Source organism: Hyperolius riggenbachi, chromosome 8 (genome assembly GCF_040937935.1).
Source record: "Hyperolius riggenbachi isolate aHypRig1 chromosome 8, aHypRig1.pri, whole genome shotgun sequence".
In the NCBI taxonomy this organism is placed as follows: domain Eukaryota; kingdom Metazoa; phylum Chordata; class Amphibia; order Anura; family Hyperoliidae; genus Hyperolius; species Hyperolius riggenbachi.
This window is the reverse complement of record NC_090653.1, coordinates 273068890-273088990: the sequence shown is the minus strand read 5'-3', so window position 1 is coordinate 273088990 and position 20101 is coordinate 273068890. Positions and strand designations below refer to the sequence as shown.

Sequence of the window (20101 nt, the reverse complement as noted above, 5' to 3'; positions counted from 1 at the left end):
CCAAATTTTGCCACCTTTTTAAGAATTCAACAAACTGCGCCTGGGGCAAGAGACCTGCCTGCCCCCCCCCCCTAGATCCGTCCCTGCCCGCCAGCACTGGTGAGATAATACTCTACTCAAGACTGTGCAGGGGCCCCAGGGAGCACAGTTAAGATGGTGGGATGTATCTTGGAGGCCCCTACAGGCTCTGGGGCAATTGCCCCCTTTCCCTCTATGGTAATGCCGGCCCTGACCCTATTTCCATTATATACAGTACAGAATGGGGTGGTGGGGTCTAAATCAGCGACCAACAGATCCTACAGCTCTGAGGATCCAACGTACCAGAGAGTCATCCAGAAACCTAAAAACCACAAGAGGTAATTCAAGCACTGTAGAAAAGATGGAGGTACTCCACCTGGATTTAATGCTGATGGCTTTAGTTGGGTGTATACAGTGCACACACCCCAGTAAGAAGACTCCGCATTTTGGTTTATAATGACCTTTATCAAGTGTTTGGAAACTGAAATGTTGTGTCTTCTTACTTACTGTGGTGTGTTTATACACAATAAATGCCATGGCATTAAATCCAGGTGGAGACTTGTATCTTTTCTACAGCAGTGTGGTCCAGTGTCACAATTATCACGGACGTGACGTTGGTGGGAGGCAGGACATGGGGCATTGGATGTAGGGGTGGTGGGACTTCTGCTGCTATGTTCACATGTGTTATTGATCATAACTGTACAATTCCCTTTCACAATTCCACTCCTCTCCCCCCCCCCCCCCCCACCAATACCTCTGCAGACAGGTAGTGACATTGTTTATCATTGTTAGAGGATGGCCTGCCATGTAACACCAGACCACATCGCCCCCTTCTGCACAGAATGGGAACGACATTTAGAATTAAAAAGGACTCCAGGGAACCTGCTTGTAAATACTGTTATCCTTTATCCTCTTCTCTACCACTGTATGAAAGTTCATTCCTTGATAAAGGATGCCTTTACACTAATGCTTGTGAAATATAGAGGAGGGCACATCTTCCAGGCTCATGGCATGTGCAGAGTGTGTCAGAAGCATAGCATTTAGCTACTGCTCCAACTCTTCATAATTTCCAGTACGTTATCGGGGAGGTTGAAAAAAGCCAGGTCAAATGTTCTGCAGGAGCAAATGTGCACTCAAATGCAAGCTCCAATGCATGTTCTTCCCAAATGTGCACTGTAAGGGAAGAGTGCATGCCCACCTTATTTATTGACGGTCCCAGGAGCTCTGACGATTGCCTTACAAGTAACCAACCATGGGTGACCTCCACACCCAAGGGGACCCATCAGCTGTGGGTCATACGTCAAGTGTAGTCACCACAACAGTGCAGCCATCACGACTCCCTCCACCAATAACAAGTGTGGTCACAACAATACTGGAGAGAGCATACTATATCAAAGGGAGGGTAAGAAGTTGGGGCCTTCTGTGGATCAGGGCCTCCCTGCGTGGGTGGTCACAATGAAAGGGCTCAGCAGCCTTAATCTCTATTGGCCTTGCAGCCAGCCTGTACCACTAAATGTGATACAGGAGGGGCTGGTGAGCCGGCCGGGGAAGGCAGTGAGTTAGTGCTGCTCGTGATCATTCTGATCATAAACAGCAGGCAACGCAGCTGCACCCCTAAGAACCACTGGTGCTCCAGGGGAAGGCCTAGAATGTCTTTGGTCAAAAACCACCCTGCTGCAACTGCAAAGGCTGCTCCCCCAGTACTTACTCCTCTCCGAGAACAATAGAAAATAAATTGGGGATCGGGCACTAGAAAGCTGGGAAATACTATGTAGGAACACTAGAATTTGTTGATTAGCTATGCCCAATTTCGGTGACACCCCCTCCCAAAGCTATGCTGTTGATCACGTCTTGGTCTGCCTGGCTCGTAGTATTACCGGCTATTTGTCATCTCCACCTGGCATCCATCCAGCCAGCTCCCCGGGCATCTGTGCCAGTCTTTTGTTCCAGGCTTCCCCCACAATGTGGTCTTATTACAAATATACATAGAAAATTTGCTCTATGTTTATGCTGCCTTTATTTCACAATACTCACTGGGAAGCATTTTTTAATTCACATAACTGAGTCAAATCCACTTTATGGCCGTTTCCTCGAGCAGCTCCGCCGCAACAAGAGGGCTGTCTGCCGAACAGGATCTCCCAGAGTAAGTAAAATTGGATTGTTATATAAATGTCAGATTTGATGAGTACATGTACAGGGAGAATATGAAAATTTGGTGAAAAAGGCAGAAGGTTGAAGCTCTTTTGTGAGAACCAGAGGCTTGTCCCTGAGTAGATTACAAGCACAGAGCAAGAGGATAAATGAATTAATGATAATATATCACATGTCTAGCTCAAGGACAAGAGCTGAGAAAATCTGTGTATTCATTGTGGGAGAAGAAGTGCACGGATCTCCTTCTCAGTGCCTTTCGGTAGCGCAATCAAGGTTTTCTGCAGAGTGTGCATTTTACATAGAGATATTACGGAACACTGTTATAGGACAACGGCGATTACCAATTACTCGCTGGCCTTTTGAAAGCAATTCTAGGGCAGATCATAACCCTAGAGGAAATACCATCCATGAAACGGACTCTAGGGGGCAGCGGAGACAATCATGCATGCCGTGCATGTATTATGCATGCAAGTATATTAATGTGTGTAGAGTGAGGTACACACAGGGTGGCGCTTCCAAAGAGGCAAAGAGGGTAATTGCCCCAGGGCCTCAGAGCCTGTAGGGGCCTCCCAAGGTGCCCCCTCCTCTCCAGCTATGGTGACCCTATTCATGCCTGCAGGGAATGACAAAGAGAAGAAGTCCAGAGCATAGTCCTGTCCTGTCTGGATTAGATAAGACTCTGCTGTGTGTACAAACTGGATTTGTAGGGTAAAGAAGGACGGGAATAATGGGGACCCCACCAATATTTTCGGGGATATATGATGGACACCTAATGATATCGTGTAACTGGGGGAGGGGCTGGCAGCCAGCTTGGTGGTCCAGGGTGGTGAATTTGCTGTGGGGGGTGGGGCTGTGCTATGGGGGCCTCCAAGTTACTTTTGCCCCAGGGGCCCCATTGTAGCTGGAACCGGCCTTGGGGACATATTGTATTTCGATTTACACTAACGTAGAGTTCCACAAGTGGCATATGTAAATACAACTAACCAATGGTTGGCTATAGATAACGCCTATGGATAGCTTACAAGATTCCTTCTCCTCGAAGAAGTTAACCACTTCCCTACCCTGGTCATTTTCACAGTCATTTTGTTAGCTCAGCTCTGATTACTTTGGCAATAACTTTATCAATAAGGATCACAACTAAATGATCTATATATTGGTTTTTTTTCAGGACAAATTAGGTTTTTTTGTGTGTGGCTGATATTTGTTTTTAGTAATCACCTTATTTCCCCTGCATTTTAAAAGGAAATTAAGGAAAAACGTGAAAAAATACACAATTTATCCACTTTCTTTCTTTATAGCTTAAATGTACAGTTCTATTGTTCATTAAACCCACACATTTTATTTGTCTATCCCTCCTGTTTATTTAAACAGTTCATTTGTTTTGATAATGCATTAGATGTAACAATTAAATAATGTATACAATCTGCTACTTTCTGCTCCTGGAATGTGTATTTTAAACTTGTTTACTAATTAACTCTGCCAATGAATTCCCTGTGAGGAGGAGAAAAGTTTGCTGTAATTCCTTTTCAACTCTGTAGTGATGTTATCAAGTCAGAGATCAATAAACAGTGTTATCTAAAATTTTGTAGGGAGACTTATTTCACGTCATAGGGACTGGAAGTGTTTAAAGTGCAACAACAGTCAAAATTTCCGTTCTGTCCCAACAGATTAGCCACACTACTCTAAGTTCTGTGAACAAACAAATCATTGTTTTCTAAGAGTACCTGAAAGCATTAATAGTTTTAGGTTCATTTTCTCTTGCAGCCTTTTCTGTGTGCAGTACAGAGGTCTGCAGGTTGCTGGTGGTTCTTCTTCTGTGTACAAAACAGACAAAAAAAGAAGGAAAAAATGCAGTCTGAAAATAGCTGTGCGGTACAGCGCTTACAGTTTGGACTGGATATTACATTATTAGGCAAGATGGTTGCTGCAAGTGCTAGCTGAAAGTGACAGAGGGGAATACAGGTTTGTACACAGATGACATTACTTTAGGACAGGTAGATTGGATAACTATAAAGGCAATAAGGAGTTTGGAGACAGTCCCCCCTTTTGTCCATACATAGAACTTTACCTACACCTTAGTAGAGGCAAAACTCATTATCTATGAACAACAGCATGCAGTAAATGTAATAAACAGGTATAAAATCAGTATAAGAATCATGCAGACTAATAGGTTGAATAAATGAGGTCAACAAATGTGATAACTCGGTTCCTATGCTGCCTATCCAGGAGAATGGGTTAAATGCCCGGTTTTCTAGATCTTTTTGCCTCATTCTGTAATCTATTGATCTTGGCTAGGTGTTCTTGAATAGCATCTTCTCTGTCAGTTATCCAAATGCAACACTCACTTCCTGTGAGCTTACACACCTCTCACTGGGATGCTAAAAGGAAACCGTCAGCTAGGAATCTGGAAACCGTTTTCCTCATTTGAGATAATTCAGCACACATGTCAGCAAATGCATCTCTCGTTTCATTAATATAACACCTTCAATAATTTCTGCATATTCATTTAGCTTGTTCATGGCATTTATCCCACCTCTCATCCTACTAGAGCACCAGGCCTGGGTTTTATTTCTCTCACTAAATATGGATCGTTTAGATTTATATAGAGGTTTAAGATACCACTGGGGATCACAGTACGCCTCCACTGACTCGTGATCTGGGTCCTGGTGTGATGATGTAATCAGGCCAGAACCCGGCCGCTACAAGCAGCAGAATGAGGCCTACAGTACCAAACACAGGAGAAACATGATTGTCTCTGGTCACCTCCTCCCATTCCTGCATCCAGGACTTCTTACAAGCTTCCCCTCTCCTTTGGAACTCTCTCCCATGCCCTCTCTTCCAATCCTGGAAACCTTCAAATGTACTCTCAAGACACATCTTTAAAAAGAAAAAAAAAATGGAGGATTCATCTACTAACTCCTGTGTCTCCTTCCCTATTGTCCCATTCCACTACCATCTAGATTGTAAGCTCACAAAGGCAGGGACCTCCTCCTATTGATTCTGATTTTGTAGTAATTTATCATGTGTGTACCAATTCTAGTACTATGTATGTATTTGTACTTATATTACTGAATTGTCATGATCATACAGTGTCTTGAACTTCTCATGTATATATATTTCTCAATATTTGTTTTGCAATATGTACAGCGCTACAGAAGATGTTGGCGATATATAAATAATAATAATAATTAGAGGCAGTAAGTCTATTCGTAATATGTATAGCAGGGATAATTCTACTGATGGTGCAATTTCCTATGGAATTGGAGGGAAGCCAATTATAAGCTCACACAGGAAATATAAGGCGTAAGGGAGGCTTATAGGAATGGAGTCATCATAAGCTGGGTCAACAAACCACTAGGCAATGGGATAAGAATCAGGAATCAGAGATTCCCTCGCTTCTCTACAAGGGGCTGAAACATCAACAAATCTTGTATGGGACCCATTCTGTAACATGAGTCCACAAACAGAATCTGACTTACTAATATTCTCACCATAAACATCATTCTAATTTTTTATTGGTCTCTCATCAGGCTCATACTGGTAAAAATCATAAAGGAACAAACCATCAGGGCCTATAAGGGTAGTCCCAAGCCCTACAGGGTACAATTGGCGAGGAAAAACATAACTTGGGGCAATTAGTTTAAAGCAGAACTGAAAGGTCGTAAAAAAATAAGAGTTTCAATTACCTGAGACTTCTGCCACCCCCCTGCAGCCGACCTGTGCCCCCGACGTGACATACTGATCTTTGGTTCCCACATCCCAGCTCACTTTCACTTCGCGCAGTGGGTGTCCACTGCGCCTGTGCGGCTCTGGCCGTGTGCATCCTCATTCATTTTCTCGTACTGCACCTGCGCAAGCGCTCCAGGCAACGGGAACGCTTATGAGGATACACGTGGCCAGGGCACAGTGGAGGTTGACTTAGAATTTGGCTTCCACTACAAGAAAAAAAGTGAGCCGTGGCGGGGAACGGAGAATCGGTATGTTACGGTGTGGGAACAGGTCGGCTGCAGGGGGCTGGCAGAAGCCCCAGGTAAGTTAAACTGTTATTTTTTTATGACCTTTCAGTTCCACTTTAAGTATAAATGTTACCAATTGGCCCATGGGCACCGGATAAGGGAATAGATGAGTCGATTGAAATGCAATACTGTAGAGTCCCACTCCCTTTTATCCAGAACTCAATTAACCAGAAGTATCAACCAACCAGAACAAATTGCTGGCAGTACTCACAGAGGTAAGGACCAACTTTTTAGGCTGTTTGTGGGCTCTGCTGTGTTTATAGACTGGGTTCCATGGCTTCCCTCAAGTTAATATACTTTTTAATTACTGTATTTTAACTTTTTATACAAACATGGTATGTTTATATAGTGGAGTATAGTACTGTATTTGCTAGGCCTATTTTTAATGTTGAGTTGTATGCACCACAATTCATTTTCAGTCCAAGCTCGTCCAACTCAATGAACAGCTGGATCTGAATTGGATAACAGAATCCATAAGGTGACGTATAGAACAAGTACTCCAGTGCAACAACCATACTTTTTTGATAATGTCCTTGTCAAAGGGTGGCCTCCTCTGGGCCCTCTGACCTCTCCGTTTTCCTTTGGCATTTATGGATTTAGACTGAGGAATACAACATCTCAAGTTCAGTTCATTGGCTTACTTATTCCTGTAATAGAATGTTTACAGTGTTCAGTTCAGTTCTCAGATGGAGCAGTAACCTTTTTGCAATGAGAAGCTTGTACCCAGTTGGCGGTTTCCTTCCAATTTAACAAATGTTGAGGTAGTCAAGTACCTGGAAATGTCCATCAAATCTGGACTCCAGGTGTTTCCTTACTAAACTCTTCACAACTACCGAGTCTCCAGCTTGGAGAGTACGAGATCTTTCAAGCACTTCTGAATCTGGTAAAGAAGAAAACTCCTTTTCATGTAGCTTAGTCAACTGCTTCTGCAGTAAGTGAAGAATGACAACCTTCAAGTTCCTGGGGGAAACAGGATTTCTACCGAACAGGATTTCAAAAGGGGATAACTTCTGTGGTCCCCTTGGGGTGTGTCTGATAAATGACAAAGCAAGATATAAAGCCGGTACCCATGTTAACTTAGTCCTTAGCCCTTAGCCAACTTATTTTTCAAAACACCATTCAATCTTTCTACCTTTCCTGATCATTGTGGATGATAATGCACACATAAGTGTACCTGTAATCCCTGTCATCCTGTAATGGATGCTCACGTCCCAGGGAGTGCTGTGCTCATGCGCACACCACTCCTGGCTACATGATCACTGGCACCGCATGCACCCCCCTGAATGCGCAAAAGCTGCTGACACATTACAGACTGACAGCGAGATGCCAGAGAAGATCACTGCTGCCTAGAATGGGGATTGGAAATATACTGGGAGGGAGGAAGCGCCCCACTGATGTGTCAGGATAATAGCTGGTATAATAAAGAACAGTGCTACCTCGTCGGGAGGTTTTGTTTTGCCCTGACAGGTGCTCCTGGCTATTTGCTGTGATCACAAAGACACTGTATTATTAACCTGAAGAAGCAGATGAATCCCGAGAAACGCGTCTTTTGTTTGTGATGTCCAATAAAACTCATAAAAACTTCCTGATGAGGTAAGACTGTTCTTTATTATACCAGCCATTATCCTGACACATCAGTGGGGTGCATCATCCCTCCCAGTATACACATGGAGATGGGGTCCACGTGACAAGTCGCTAAGACACTATATTATCAACCTGAAGAAGGGGGTGAATCCCGAGAAATGCATCATTTGTGATGTCCAATAATACTCTTAAAAACCTCCTGACGAGGTAAGACTGATCTTTATTATACCGGTCATTATCATGACACATCAGCGGGGAGCCTCTTTCCTCCCAGTGTAAATACGGAGAGAGGGTTCACATGAAGTCATCGGGAAGGGGCAAAAAAACGACAAATATGACCAGGCCCAAATCACTTGAGTCTTGTGTCTCAGGTAATGTCAGATAAGGCCAAAACAGCAAGCTCAACTTTTCTCCATCCTGTCTCAGAAATAGATGTGATTACTCGCTTGCAGATTCTCATTAAATCGACAGCCTGAAGCAGCATCAACCTTCCTGCCTCTCTGTCCCACGAAGCGGAGACCTTGTGACTCCCGCGTAACCCGTTCTCAAAGGTCACCCTCCGAGGTTGAGTTTTCCACACCAGAATCCAAGAGACTCTAATTATCTAATGACTCTGTGAACCCCGTATCTGCCAGCAAACAAGCGCCGTTTACAACACACCAGCCCATAGCAGGTACACAGCTGGGTTATTTCAGGTTACTACGAGAAGAAGGAATAATACCGAATTATGAAGCAACCAAATCCAATAAGGAGGCAGAGATTTAAATGAATCTTGATTCACGGCTTATGTTTAATACTCAGAGGCGGTTAAAATGCCAGAGAGACTTGCTTTTCCGCTGAGACAAAGCAGCTGCCTCTGCTGCTAGAGAGTTAATTCTGTGTAGTGAATAAGCTGAACCTCTGCAGAATGGATCACATTTCGCAAACAGCCCTATCAATCAAGTGCTGCAGGAGAGAAAATACTTTGTGTATTAAGACTTCATCCATATGATCAATTCAGCTCAATTAAGGTCAGAAGAAAATCTTTGTGTTCCCACGCACCTTTGCAGTGCAGCTGTTACCGATACAGCTCAGTGCGGTTAGCATCGCTGCAATCAAAAAAGAGGGCGTCAACGCGGGACCCGGGGGGCCAGTGACCCCAGCTTTGCCCTCCTGTGAGCCATTACTTTATCGGTCTTGATTTAATGAGGTTTTTAATTCGTTTTTATTGAGAAAATTGGAGATATTTACTTTATTTTCAGACAGTGTTTGGTATTCATTTAAAGCACACCTGAAGCGAAAATAAACTCATGAGATAATGAATTGTATGTGTAGTACAGCTAACACATAGAACATTAGTAGCAAAGAAAAGAGTCTCATATTGCTTTCAAGTCCAGGAAGAGTTAAAAAGAACAAAACCCTTCATTTATCTATGCAAAAGAGCTTCTCTGAGCTCCTCAACCCACGGGGTCGAATACAGTCATAAGGTTCAAAGGGTCATTATTTCTGCTTTGTTTTATAGCTTAACCTCCTTGCCGGTTATCTCGGGGTAACCCGCGCAGGAGGATTTCTCAGGCCCCGCTGGGCCGATTTTTACATAAAAAATTTCTTGCACGCAGCTAGCACTTTGCTAGCTGCGTGCACAACTCGATCGCCGCCGCTCGCCGATTCGCCGCTACCCGCCCCCCCCCAGACCCCTTGCGCAGCCTGGCCAATCAGTGCCAGGCGGCGCTGAGGGGTGGATCGGGACTCCCTCTGACGTCACGACGTTGATGACGTCAGTGACGTCATCGTGATCATCACCATGGCGACGGGGGAAGCCAAGCAGGAAATCCCATTCTGAACGGGATTTCCTGCTTGCACAGATCACCGGAGGCGATCGGAGAAGGTAGGGGGATGCCGCTGCCCAGCGGCTATCATGTAGCTAGCGCTAGGCTAGCTACATGAGTTAAAAGATTTTTTTTTTTAAAGTGCTGCGCCGCCCGCTTGCCACAATAATTGAAGCGGCAAGGGGGTTAAAATACAGAGTGTGGTTTCTGAACTGCAACTGTGACAGAATGATGCAATGTTAGAAAAAAGCTATATAATTGAAAATAAAAATATGAGACTCTTTTCTTTGCTGCTACTGTTCTATTCATTAGAAAGTCACAAAGGAAAGAATTGGCTCTTGAGTGCATGAAAAACAATATATAACTTTATTAATGAATCATCTAAAAAGACACCAATAATGTTATCAATACAAACCCCCCCCTCCCCCACAATATAAGATAATATAAAAAATATTTTAGCTTCAACAACGCATGCCAGCAGAGCTCTAATCACTACTTAGGGCCCTTTTACACTTAATCAGTGTTGGTATGCGTTAGTGTGCGTTAGTACGCGTTTTTTCCATAGCAGTGCATTGGGAAAAAGATTTCAGTTAAACGTGTTAACTGTGAAAGGTGCCATAGGAAAACATGGGACTTACTTTGAAAAGTCAGTTATAACTGAGAGCAACTGATTAAGTGTAAAAGGGCCCTTAGGCCTAGTGCACACCAAAAACCGCTAGCAGATCCGCAAAATGCTAGCAGATTTTGAAACGCTTTTTCTTATTTTTCTGTAGCGTTTCAGCTAGCATTTTGCAGTTTTGTGAAGCGTTTTTGGTGTAGTAGATTTCATGTATTGTTACAGTAAAGCAGTTACTGAACAGCTACTGTAACAAAAACCGCCTGGCAAACCACTCTGATCTGCAGTTTTTCAGAGCGGTTTGCGTTTTTCCTATACTTAACATTGAGGCAGAAACGCATCCGCAATCCAAAATCTGCAGCAGCCCGGGAGTATGTGTTTCTGCAAAACGCCTCCCGCTCTGGTGTGCACCAGCCTATTGAAATACATTACCCTAGCGGATCCGCACCCGCAAGCGGATCGCAAACCGCAGCAGAACCGCTCTGGTTTGCACTAGGCCTCTGTGTTAACGATGGGGCTGCAGTCCCCAAATATAGTGGTAAACTGTCAAGCAGGAACACGGCCTCACTGTATGAATATTATTGCCAAGAATGTATGGAATCCATTGCAAAAAATCCCCCACTCGCAGGGATGAATGTACAGCATTGACTCCAGCATATAGTTCCACAAAGGAGATACTATATGCTGGAGTCAATGCTGTACATTCATCGCTGTGAGTGGGGGATTTTTTGCAATGGATTCCATACATTCTTGGCAATAACATTCATACAGTGAGACCGTGTTCCTGCTTGACAGTTTATCACTATATTTGGGGACTGCAGCCCCATAGTTAACATTACGGTAAGTAGTGATTAGAGCTCTGCTGGCATGCGTTGTTGAAGCTGAAATATTTTTATATTATCTTATATGGGGGGGGGGGGGGGGGGGGGTTGTATTGATACAATTGTTGGTGTCTTTTTTAGATGATTCATTAATAAAGTTATATATTGTTTTTAATGCACCCAAGAGCCAATTCTTTCCTTTGTGACCTTCTATTCAATTTTTGTTGGCAGGATGCATGGAAAGTTGTTTTTCATTTTTTATTGATTTTCTTATTCCCTAATTGACTACAATCCTCCTTACGAGTAATTTTATTTTATGTTCTATTCATTGCGCAAAAGGTGGATCAGCGCATCACCAGGCCGCCTCCGAATGGCCTCGAATCAGAGGTGCGCTTAGCCCCCCCCCCCAGAAACTGCAAACGCACCTTGAACCCAAACGGAAGCTCTGCATATACACCAAAAGCAAAGCTGTTAAGTGGGAGCAGCTGACCAAAAATGAATTAAATTAGTACATGGCAAGGAAATGAACAGCGCTACTTAAAAACAGACAAGTGCCTACCTGCAAAAGAGTGCAAGCCCCACTTGTGGGATAAAATACACACCTAGCATACACATGACCTGTCTACCACTGGAGGATGTTGGTTTCCGTAATAGCTTGCATGCAACCTATTAAGTACTAGTCCCTCCCACTGCGAAGAAGTCAATCCTCCCTGGGTGGGACCTAACACTAACTAAATCCTAACCCATGTATATGCATAGCCTGGGTGCGGCTAATCAAGTAAATTTGAAAATTGAAAATTGCGCAAAAGGTGGATCAGCGCATCACCAGGCTGCCTCCGAATGGCCTCGAATCAGAGGTGCGCTGAGCTCCCCCAGAAACTGCAAAAGCACCTTGAACCCAAACGGAAGCTCTGCATATACACCAAAAGCAAAGCTGTTAAGTGGGAGCAGCTGACCAAAAATGAATTAAATTAGTACATGGCAAGGAAATGAACAGCGCTACTTAAAAACAGACAAGTGCCTACCTGCAAAAGAGTGCAAGCCCCACTTGTGGGATAAAATACACACCTAGCATACACATAACCTGTCTACCACTGGAGGATGTTGGTTTCCTGCATGTGTATGCTAGGTGTGTATTTTATCCCACAAGTGGGGCTTGCACTCTTTTGCAGGTAGGCACTAGTCTGTTTTTAAGTAGCACTGTTCATTTCCTTGCCATGTTCTATTCATTACCCGTTCTACACAAACAATTCATTACATCTTAAAAAAAAAATAGCTTCAGGTTTGTTTAATGCAAACCTGTAAGCAATAAAAATTATTATAGTTAGATACTTACGTAAGTAGTGGGAATCTCCTCAAGCGCACCCCTGCTGCCTGGGACCCTTTTCTTTTTTGTGGCCGAACTTCCATCCATGTATGAGCAAATCCCTATTGCACATGTGTGAGTGCAGTCCGCACATGCCCAATAGAACGAAGCCGCATGGGGGAAAAAGTCGTGCAAAACCAGCATTGTTATGCTAAGCATGTGAGGGCCGCATTTGCACATGCCCTGTGCGGTTTTGCTAGTAAATAAATGGGTATCTGGCCATCAGAGCATAACGGATAAGCTCTTGATGAATGTGTGCAGAGAGAACCATTGCTGGAACAGAGGGCTCGAGGAGGATCAGGGAAGGCTCTGGGTTATCCAGAGGCCTCATACTACTAAGGTAAGTATGTTTAAAGCATATCTCCAAGATAGTACTGGGTAGCCTTCTTAGGCCTCTTTCACATGTAGGCGGATGGGGGTGAATTCACTGCCTGTCAGCTGCTCCATGAACTTACTAGGCAGTGGAGAGGTGGTATTGAGTCACATCTGAGCATGGCTTGGGGTGTGGCTGTGGTTTCGACAGCATTGTATCTGGGGTCCTGAACGGGTATTTTAAAGGGAACCTTAAGGGAGAGGAATGTGGAGGCTGCCAATGTTGATTCCCTTGTAAACAGTGCCAGTTGCCTGGCTGTATGCTGGGTAGGGCTGCCTACAAGAACTCATGGAGAAGCATGTGATCAGTTTGATGAGCTGATAGATTTGTATTGTAAAGCTCTGATTTGTTGGTCACGATTATGCGATAAACCAGAAGGTTATCACATAAAATCGTAGCCTTACAAATCTATCAGTTGATCAAACTGATCACATGATTGTCTGTGAGTTCTCCTAGGCAGGACCATCCCTAATGCTGAGCTTCTGGCTTTACTTGTTTTGAGTCACACACCTGCAACAGGCATGCAGCCATTGGAGTCACACCGGAGTCAAAGCACCGGATCTGCGTGCTTATTTTGGGCCAGTGACACTAGTGCACTTTGGAAGCGTTTTGTTGCAATGCAAAAACGCATGAAATGATTTTCAGTTGGGCAGCTGCGTTTTCAGAAGGCATTTGTGATTCTGCATAGGATAAAAAAAAGACAACCTGCACAGTTACTTTTATGCACAATGCATGTGATCTGTCATTGAAATACAACGAGGGTAAAGAAGCACCCAGGGGTTTATAAAACTGAGTTAAAAACAACAGTAAAGACGATAAATAAGGTGGCTTAGCTCAATAAGGACATTCTCATAGGAAAAAAGAGATATTTTATTTTTGCACATGCAACCCATTTCACAGGTCTAAGCCCCCTTTCTCAGGCCAATAAGAGTGCCAGAGTATGTAGAGCTAGTATACATGGAGCGCTTCTTGCATACTGGCTCTACATACTCTATTGGCCTGAGGAAGCGGGTTTAGACGCGTGAAACGCTTTGCTTGTGCAAAAATAAAACTCTCTTTTTTTCTATGAGAATGTCCTTATTGAGGTAAGCCACCTCATTTATTGTTTTTACTGTTGTTTTTAACTCAGTTTTATAAACCCCTGGGCTCTTCTTTACCCTCATTGTGCCTAGTCCCCCCCCCCACACACACACACACACACACCTGTTGTGAGTGGGGTTCAAAAACGGACCATGTTTGAAACCATTATTGTCTTTTAAAGAAGTAGTGACCACCACCAGTCCCAGTCTGGGACACCCCGAGTAAAGACAGGTTCATTATCTCCACCTGCTTCCTGTGGTCGGTTGCCCCCAGCAACCCACCTTTGTGAGTAGCCCTTTTATCATTACATTGCTTTCAGTGTTACTGACATACGACACCATTTGGGCTCACGATTTTTATTTTGTCTCTTCTTTCCAGGGTATCCCGACTCCCCATCCACTGTTGTCATTGAAATAACTGGCGAATTACAAAAAAAAAAGCACATATCATGTAACAGGAAGTAACAAAAGGACGTGCACCTTCCGTCTATACCATGGCTGGTTTATTGCAAGTGTACAAATGATATAGTGGTAGCAAGAAACAAGCAACCCTCAGTGTACCTCAATCATTGCTGTGCAGGCTTTCGGTGGAGGAGGTGGGAGATCGGGGAGAACGGTGGGCCTAGCGAGGGCCGTTTCGCGTCCTGCTGGACGCTTGGTCACGCTGCGTTCCTCGCGTTCTTCCTTCTCACATTTACAAATGGGGCACGCGTCTAGCAAGTGGTGGATGAGACATCCAGGCTGCTGTGATTTTCCCACTGTCTGACATACATTCTTAAAGGGGAAGTGCCACACTATCTTTTTTCTCCAGATACAGAAATGCACATATCATGCAGCACCATCTAAGGCTCCCGCAGACAAGTGTGATTGTTCTTTTAAATATTAGAGACAGAGCATCAGCACAGAAGCCAGGCAACCGTCACACGGCAACTGAGAAAGGTGCCTAGGGCTTGGTAGGTGTTCAGGGGTCTAACTGTCATCTTTTTGATCCCCATTACTCATCTTAAAGCGGAACTGTAAATTCCTGTAAAAAAAAACAGTTTCACTTACCTGGGGCTTCCTCAAGCCCCCAGCAGCCGCTCTGTCCCGCGCCAGTCCTGCACGAGTCTTCGTTCTCTCGCGCCAGCTACTTTTACCACCAACTTGCAAGCTGACGGCAACTGCGCCTGCGCGCCATGAGCTACGCGAAGGTTTCTTCTCGTTCCAGCCCACAATAGCATCCTGCGCTAATAGCGCAGGATGTTATAAAGCTTCGCATAGCCCAGAGCGCGCAGGCACAGTTGCTGTAGACAGCGGTAACGAAAGTAGCTGGCACGGGAGAACGAAGGCTCGTGAAGGAGCGGCGCGGGACAAGACGGCTGCTGGGGGCTCGGGGAAGCCCCAGGAAAGTGAAACTGATTTATTTTTTTTACAGGAAGTTTAGTTTCACTTACCAAAAGCCAAGTGGTCAGCAGGGAGAGACAAATATGCTATTTTGCCTCAAACCTCATTTCATGTTAATCCAGGGGTGTAGTAATAGCCATAGCCGCCATAGCATCTGCTATAGAGCCCTGGAGCAGAGGGGGCCCAGGTGGTACTTGATACATACACTATTAACCACTTAAGGACCGCAGTCTTTTCACCCCTTAAGGACCAGACACTTTTTTTCCATTTAGACCACTGCAATTTTAACGGTTTATTGCTCGGTCATACAACCTACCACCTAAATGAATTTTCCCTCCTTTTCTTGTCACTAATGCAGCTTTCTTTTGGTGCTATTTGATTGCTGCTGCGACTTTTAGTTTTTATTATATTCATCAAAAAAGACATGAATGTTGTCAAAAAAAATGATTTTTTTTTTACTTTCTGTGATAAAATTTGTGAAATAAAGTAACATTTCTGTATACATTTCTGTCCATATTTATTGTGCTACATGTCTTTGATAAAAAAAAAAAAAAAAACTTTCAGTGTATATTTATTGGTTTGGGTAAAAGTTATAGCGTTTACAAACTATGGTGCCAAAAGTGATTTTTTGGTTTTCAAAGTTTTATTGAAATTTTTGACAAACAAACAGTGCATAAAAGAAAAAACATCATGACAAAAACAAGGGAAACGCCTGATGCAGATAAGCTCATCATACAAACATTGCATAGTAGGAGGGGGGGATGTGGGGTCATCCGTGATACTCCTAATAATTATTGACCAACTTGCTTGTAGAAAACGAGGTATCACTGCCTGGAGGTTATACTGAGCCCTCAGGGGATTTAGTCCAGCTACCTGGGGCTTGCTGAAGGAAATGTAGGGGCATGGGGAGACCCAAGTCAATATTGGGTCTTTCTAATTTCGGTCCTGGGAGCCTGCCGTCCAGTGATAGGCAAGCAAGACAGGAAGGATTATAGCCAGTAGCATCATTACAGGGGTGGTGAAGATATGGGGAGGGGGAAAAGCAAAAAAAAAAAAAAAAAGGAAAGAGAAAGGGGGGGAAAGATAAGTGAGAAGGAAGAGGAGGTAAGAGCAGAAGGAAGAAGAAGAAAAGGAGGGGTCCACCCTACAGCCTAGAGATAAGAGATGCCTCTAGATTTGGATGTTCCAAGCGAATCCAAGGATCCCAGATTTTTCCAAACTTTTTGTGGGTGTCTTTAAGAATACTGGTTAACTTCTCGTTCACCATTATCATATTGATTCTAGATTTCACTTCAGTGATTGAGACCGAGGGCTTTTTCCAATTTCGTGCAATTGTCATGGTAGCTGCTGAGAGAACTATGGAGGCTAGTTTGTTTTGTGTTAATGTTAAACCTTCTATCTTTTCATGTAGTAAGGCTTGCCATGGGTTTCTAGAGATAGGTTTATGGAAAAGGGAGGAGAGTATCTTATATACTTGGCACCAAAATCTCATAAGTCGTGGACAAGTCCACCAAGTGTGCAACATGTCGCCAAGTACCCTGCAGCCCCGGAAGCAGTACGGGTTGGCGGATGGGAATACCTTAGCTATGCGTGCTGGGACCAGGTACCAGCGGGTCATAACTTTATAAGCAGCTTCTACTATATGTAGGTTGCAAGAGCAGTTGGAGACTCTGCTCCATATATCAAGCCAATCTTCCCTGTCCTTAGGGTCACCCAGGTCTGCTTCCCACCTAGAGGTGTAGAGGTGTGTTACAGGTGGGGATGGGCGGGTTAAAAGGGCATATATCTGGGAGATTAGCCCTTTGGCGTTAGGGCGGTAGCGACAGATGTTTTCGTAAGGCGTTACGGTATAGGGGGGATCTATGCTTTGAGTGAGGGATTTGACCCAGTGTCGGATTTGCAGGTAGCGAAAGTATTCTCTGGGGGGAGCCCGAAATTTCTCTTGAATATCTGGCCAGGAGAGAATACCCCTAGGCGTAAGGAAGTGTGTCACATGGGTGAGGCCTTTCGTGCTCCACCATGAGAATGCTGTTGGGTCCTCAAGTCCTGGCAGAAATAAAGGATTGTTAATCAGGGGAAGCAATGGTAAAAATGGGGATTGCAGGTGTGCTGAATAGCGAATGGAGTCCCATACTTGGAGGCAGTGGGTCAAAGGGGGGCTAAGTGAGGGAGGCCTCGCCTTCAATGGAAGCCATAGTAAGGTACTAGGGAGCAAGGGAGCACAGTTAGGTATTTCCAGGAAAACCCAGAGGGGAGTATCTTGTATTTGAAATAAACGAGCAAGTTGGGCTATGGTTGCCGCGCGATAATATGACGAGATTTGTGGGACTCCTAGGCCTCCATCAAATCTGTGAGCAAAGAGAGTAGTTTTGCGGACTCTGGGACATTTGCTTCCCCAAATGAATCCCATGATTTTATTTTGAAAGATGCGTATGTAATGGTTTTGGACTTGGACTGGAAGGGTGCGGAAGTAATAAAGGAGTTTGGGCAGGAATGACATCTTGATGGCGTTGATCTTCCCTAGCCATGATAGGGGGGAGTGGGACCACCGGTCGGTTAGGGCTGAGAGTGATTTTAATAAGGGGGGGTAATTGGCTGAAAAGAGGGAGGCATAATTGGGGGTAAGAGTGATGCCTAAATAAGGTAAGGACTGGACCCATTGAAAGGGACAGAGGTCTTTGATTCGCTCAAGGTCTTGTGGGGGTAAAGAGATGCCTAAGGCCTTGGATTTCTCAACATTAATTTGTAGGCCCGACACCTGGGCAAAGCGAGCAAAGGCTGAAAGGGCATTCGGGATTGAGATGTGGGGCTGTGTTAAAAATAGTAGGGTGTCGTCTGCAAACATAAGAAGCTTGTGAGATAGGCCAGCGCAGTCTACCCCTTTAATATCTGTAGCATTGCGTAAATAGCATGCAAAGGGTTCGAGGGCTAAAATAAAAAGCAGTGGGGATAGTGGGCAGCCTTGTCTCGTACCTCGTTTGATAGCGAAGGTTGGAGAACTATGGCCAGAAAGTTTCACTGAGGCCAAAAGTGATTTTTCACATTTTGAAGCATCTCTGACTTTTCTGACCACCTGTCAGGTTTCATGAGGTGCTAAAATCCAGGATAGTATAAATACCCCCCAAATGACCCCATTTTGGAAAGATACATCCCAAAGTATTCACTGAGAGGCATGGTGAGTTCATAGAAGATTTTATTTATTGTCACAAGTTAGCGGAAAATGACACTTTGTGACAAGAAAAAAAGTTTCCATTTATGCTAACTTGTGACAAAAAAAAAAGAATGAAAACTGCCACGGGCTCACCATGCTCCTCTCTGAATACCTTGAAGTGTCTACTTTCCAAAATGGGGTCATTTGTGGGGTGTGTTTACTATCCTGGCATTTTGGGGGGTGCTAAATTGTAAGCACCCCTGTAAAGCCTAAAGGTGGGTCATTTCCCACTAACTTGTGACAAAAAATAAAATCTTCTATGAACTCACCATACTCCTAATAGAATACCTTGGGGTGTCTTCTTTCTAAAATGGGGTCACTTGTGGGGTTCCTATACTGCCCTGGCATTTTAGGGCCCTAAACCGTGAGGAGTAATCTAGAAACCAAATGCCTCAAAATGATATGTGAAATCCTAAAGGTACTCATAGGACGTTGGGCCCCTTAGCGCACCTAGGCTGCAAAAAAAGTGTCACACATGTGGTATTGCCGTACTCAGGAGAAGTAGTATAATGTGTTTTTGGGTGTATTTTTACACATACCCATGCTGGGTGGGAGAAATCTCTGTAAATGACAATTTTTGGATTTTTTTAACACACAATTGTCCATTTACAGAGAGATTTCTCCCACCCAGCATGGGTATGTGTAAAAATACAACCCCAAAACACATTACACTGACACTTTTTTGCAGCCTAGGTGCGCTAAGGGGCCCAACGTGCACATGTGTGACACTTTTTTGCAGCCTAGGTGCGCTAAGGGGCCCAACGTCCTATTCACAGGTCATTTTGAGGCATTTGGTTTTTAGACTACTCCTCACGTTTTATGGCCCCTAAAATGCCAGGGCAGTATAGGAACAGGGGTCGAGTCCTGCGTGGACGCGGGTGAACGGCGTTCACCCACTTTTTCTTCAGAGTGAACGCCGTTCACCCTGGCTTGTGTGGAGGGGAGCAGCGCAGAGAAGGCGAGCTATGGGGACAGTGGGGATGGGCAGACATCTCCCCCCCCCCATCCCTCACCTTTGTTTACATATACTGGAGACATATACCCCTGCCTACATATACTGGGGACATATACCCCTGCCTACATATACTGGGGACATATACCCCTGCCTATATATACTGGGGACATATACCCCTGCCTACATATACTGGGGACATATACCCCTGCCTACATATACTGGGGACATATACCCCTGCCTACATATACTGGGGACATATACATCTGCCTACATATACTGGGGACATATACCCCTGCCTACATATACTGGGCATATATACCCCTGGCTACATATACTGGGCACATATACCCCTGCCTACATATACTGGGCATATATACCCCTGGCTACATATACTGGGCATATATACCCCTGGCAACATATACTGGGCATATATACCCCTGGCTACATGTACTGGGCATATATACCCCTGGCGACATATTCTGGGCACATATACCCCTGCCTACATATACTGGGCATATATACCCCTGGCTACATATACTGGGCACATATACCCCTGGCTACGTATACTGGGCACATATACCCCTGGCTATATATACTGGGCACATATACCCCTGACTACATATACTGGGGACATATCCCACTGGCTACATATACTGGGAACATATACCCCTGGCTACATATACTAGGCAACTATACCTCTGGCTACATATACTGGGGACT

The 20101-nt window shown here is 44.4% G+C and overlaps 1 protein-coding gene across 2 annotated transcripts in view; it reads right to left on the bottom strand.

Moving 5' to 3' along the window:
- NTNG2 (netrin G2) overlaps positions 1-20101 on the bottom strand; it is a 293725-nt gene that overhangs the window by 237771 nt on the left and 35853 nt on the right. The window contains exon 2 of one of the 2 annotated variants that reach the window (XM_068248879.1): positions 3894-3983. The exons of the other annotated variant lie outside the window; for it this stretch is intronic. The gene's annotated coding sequence lies outside the window, so the exon portion shown is untranslated. The remainder of the gene's footprint in view (positions 1-3893; positions 3984-20101) is intronic. 2 annotated transcript variants of the gene reach the window in all.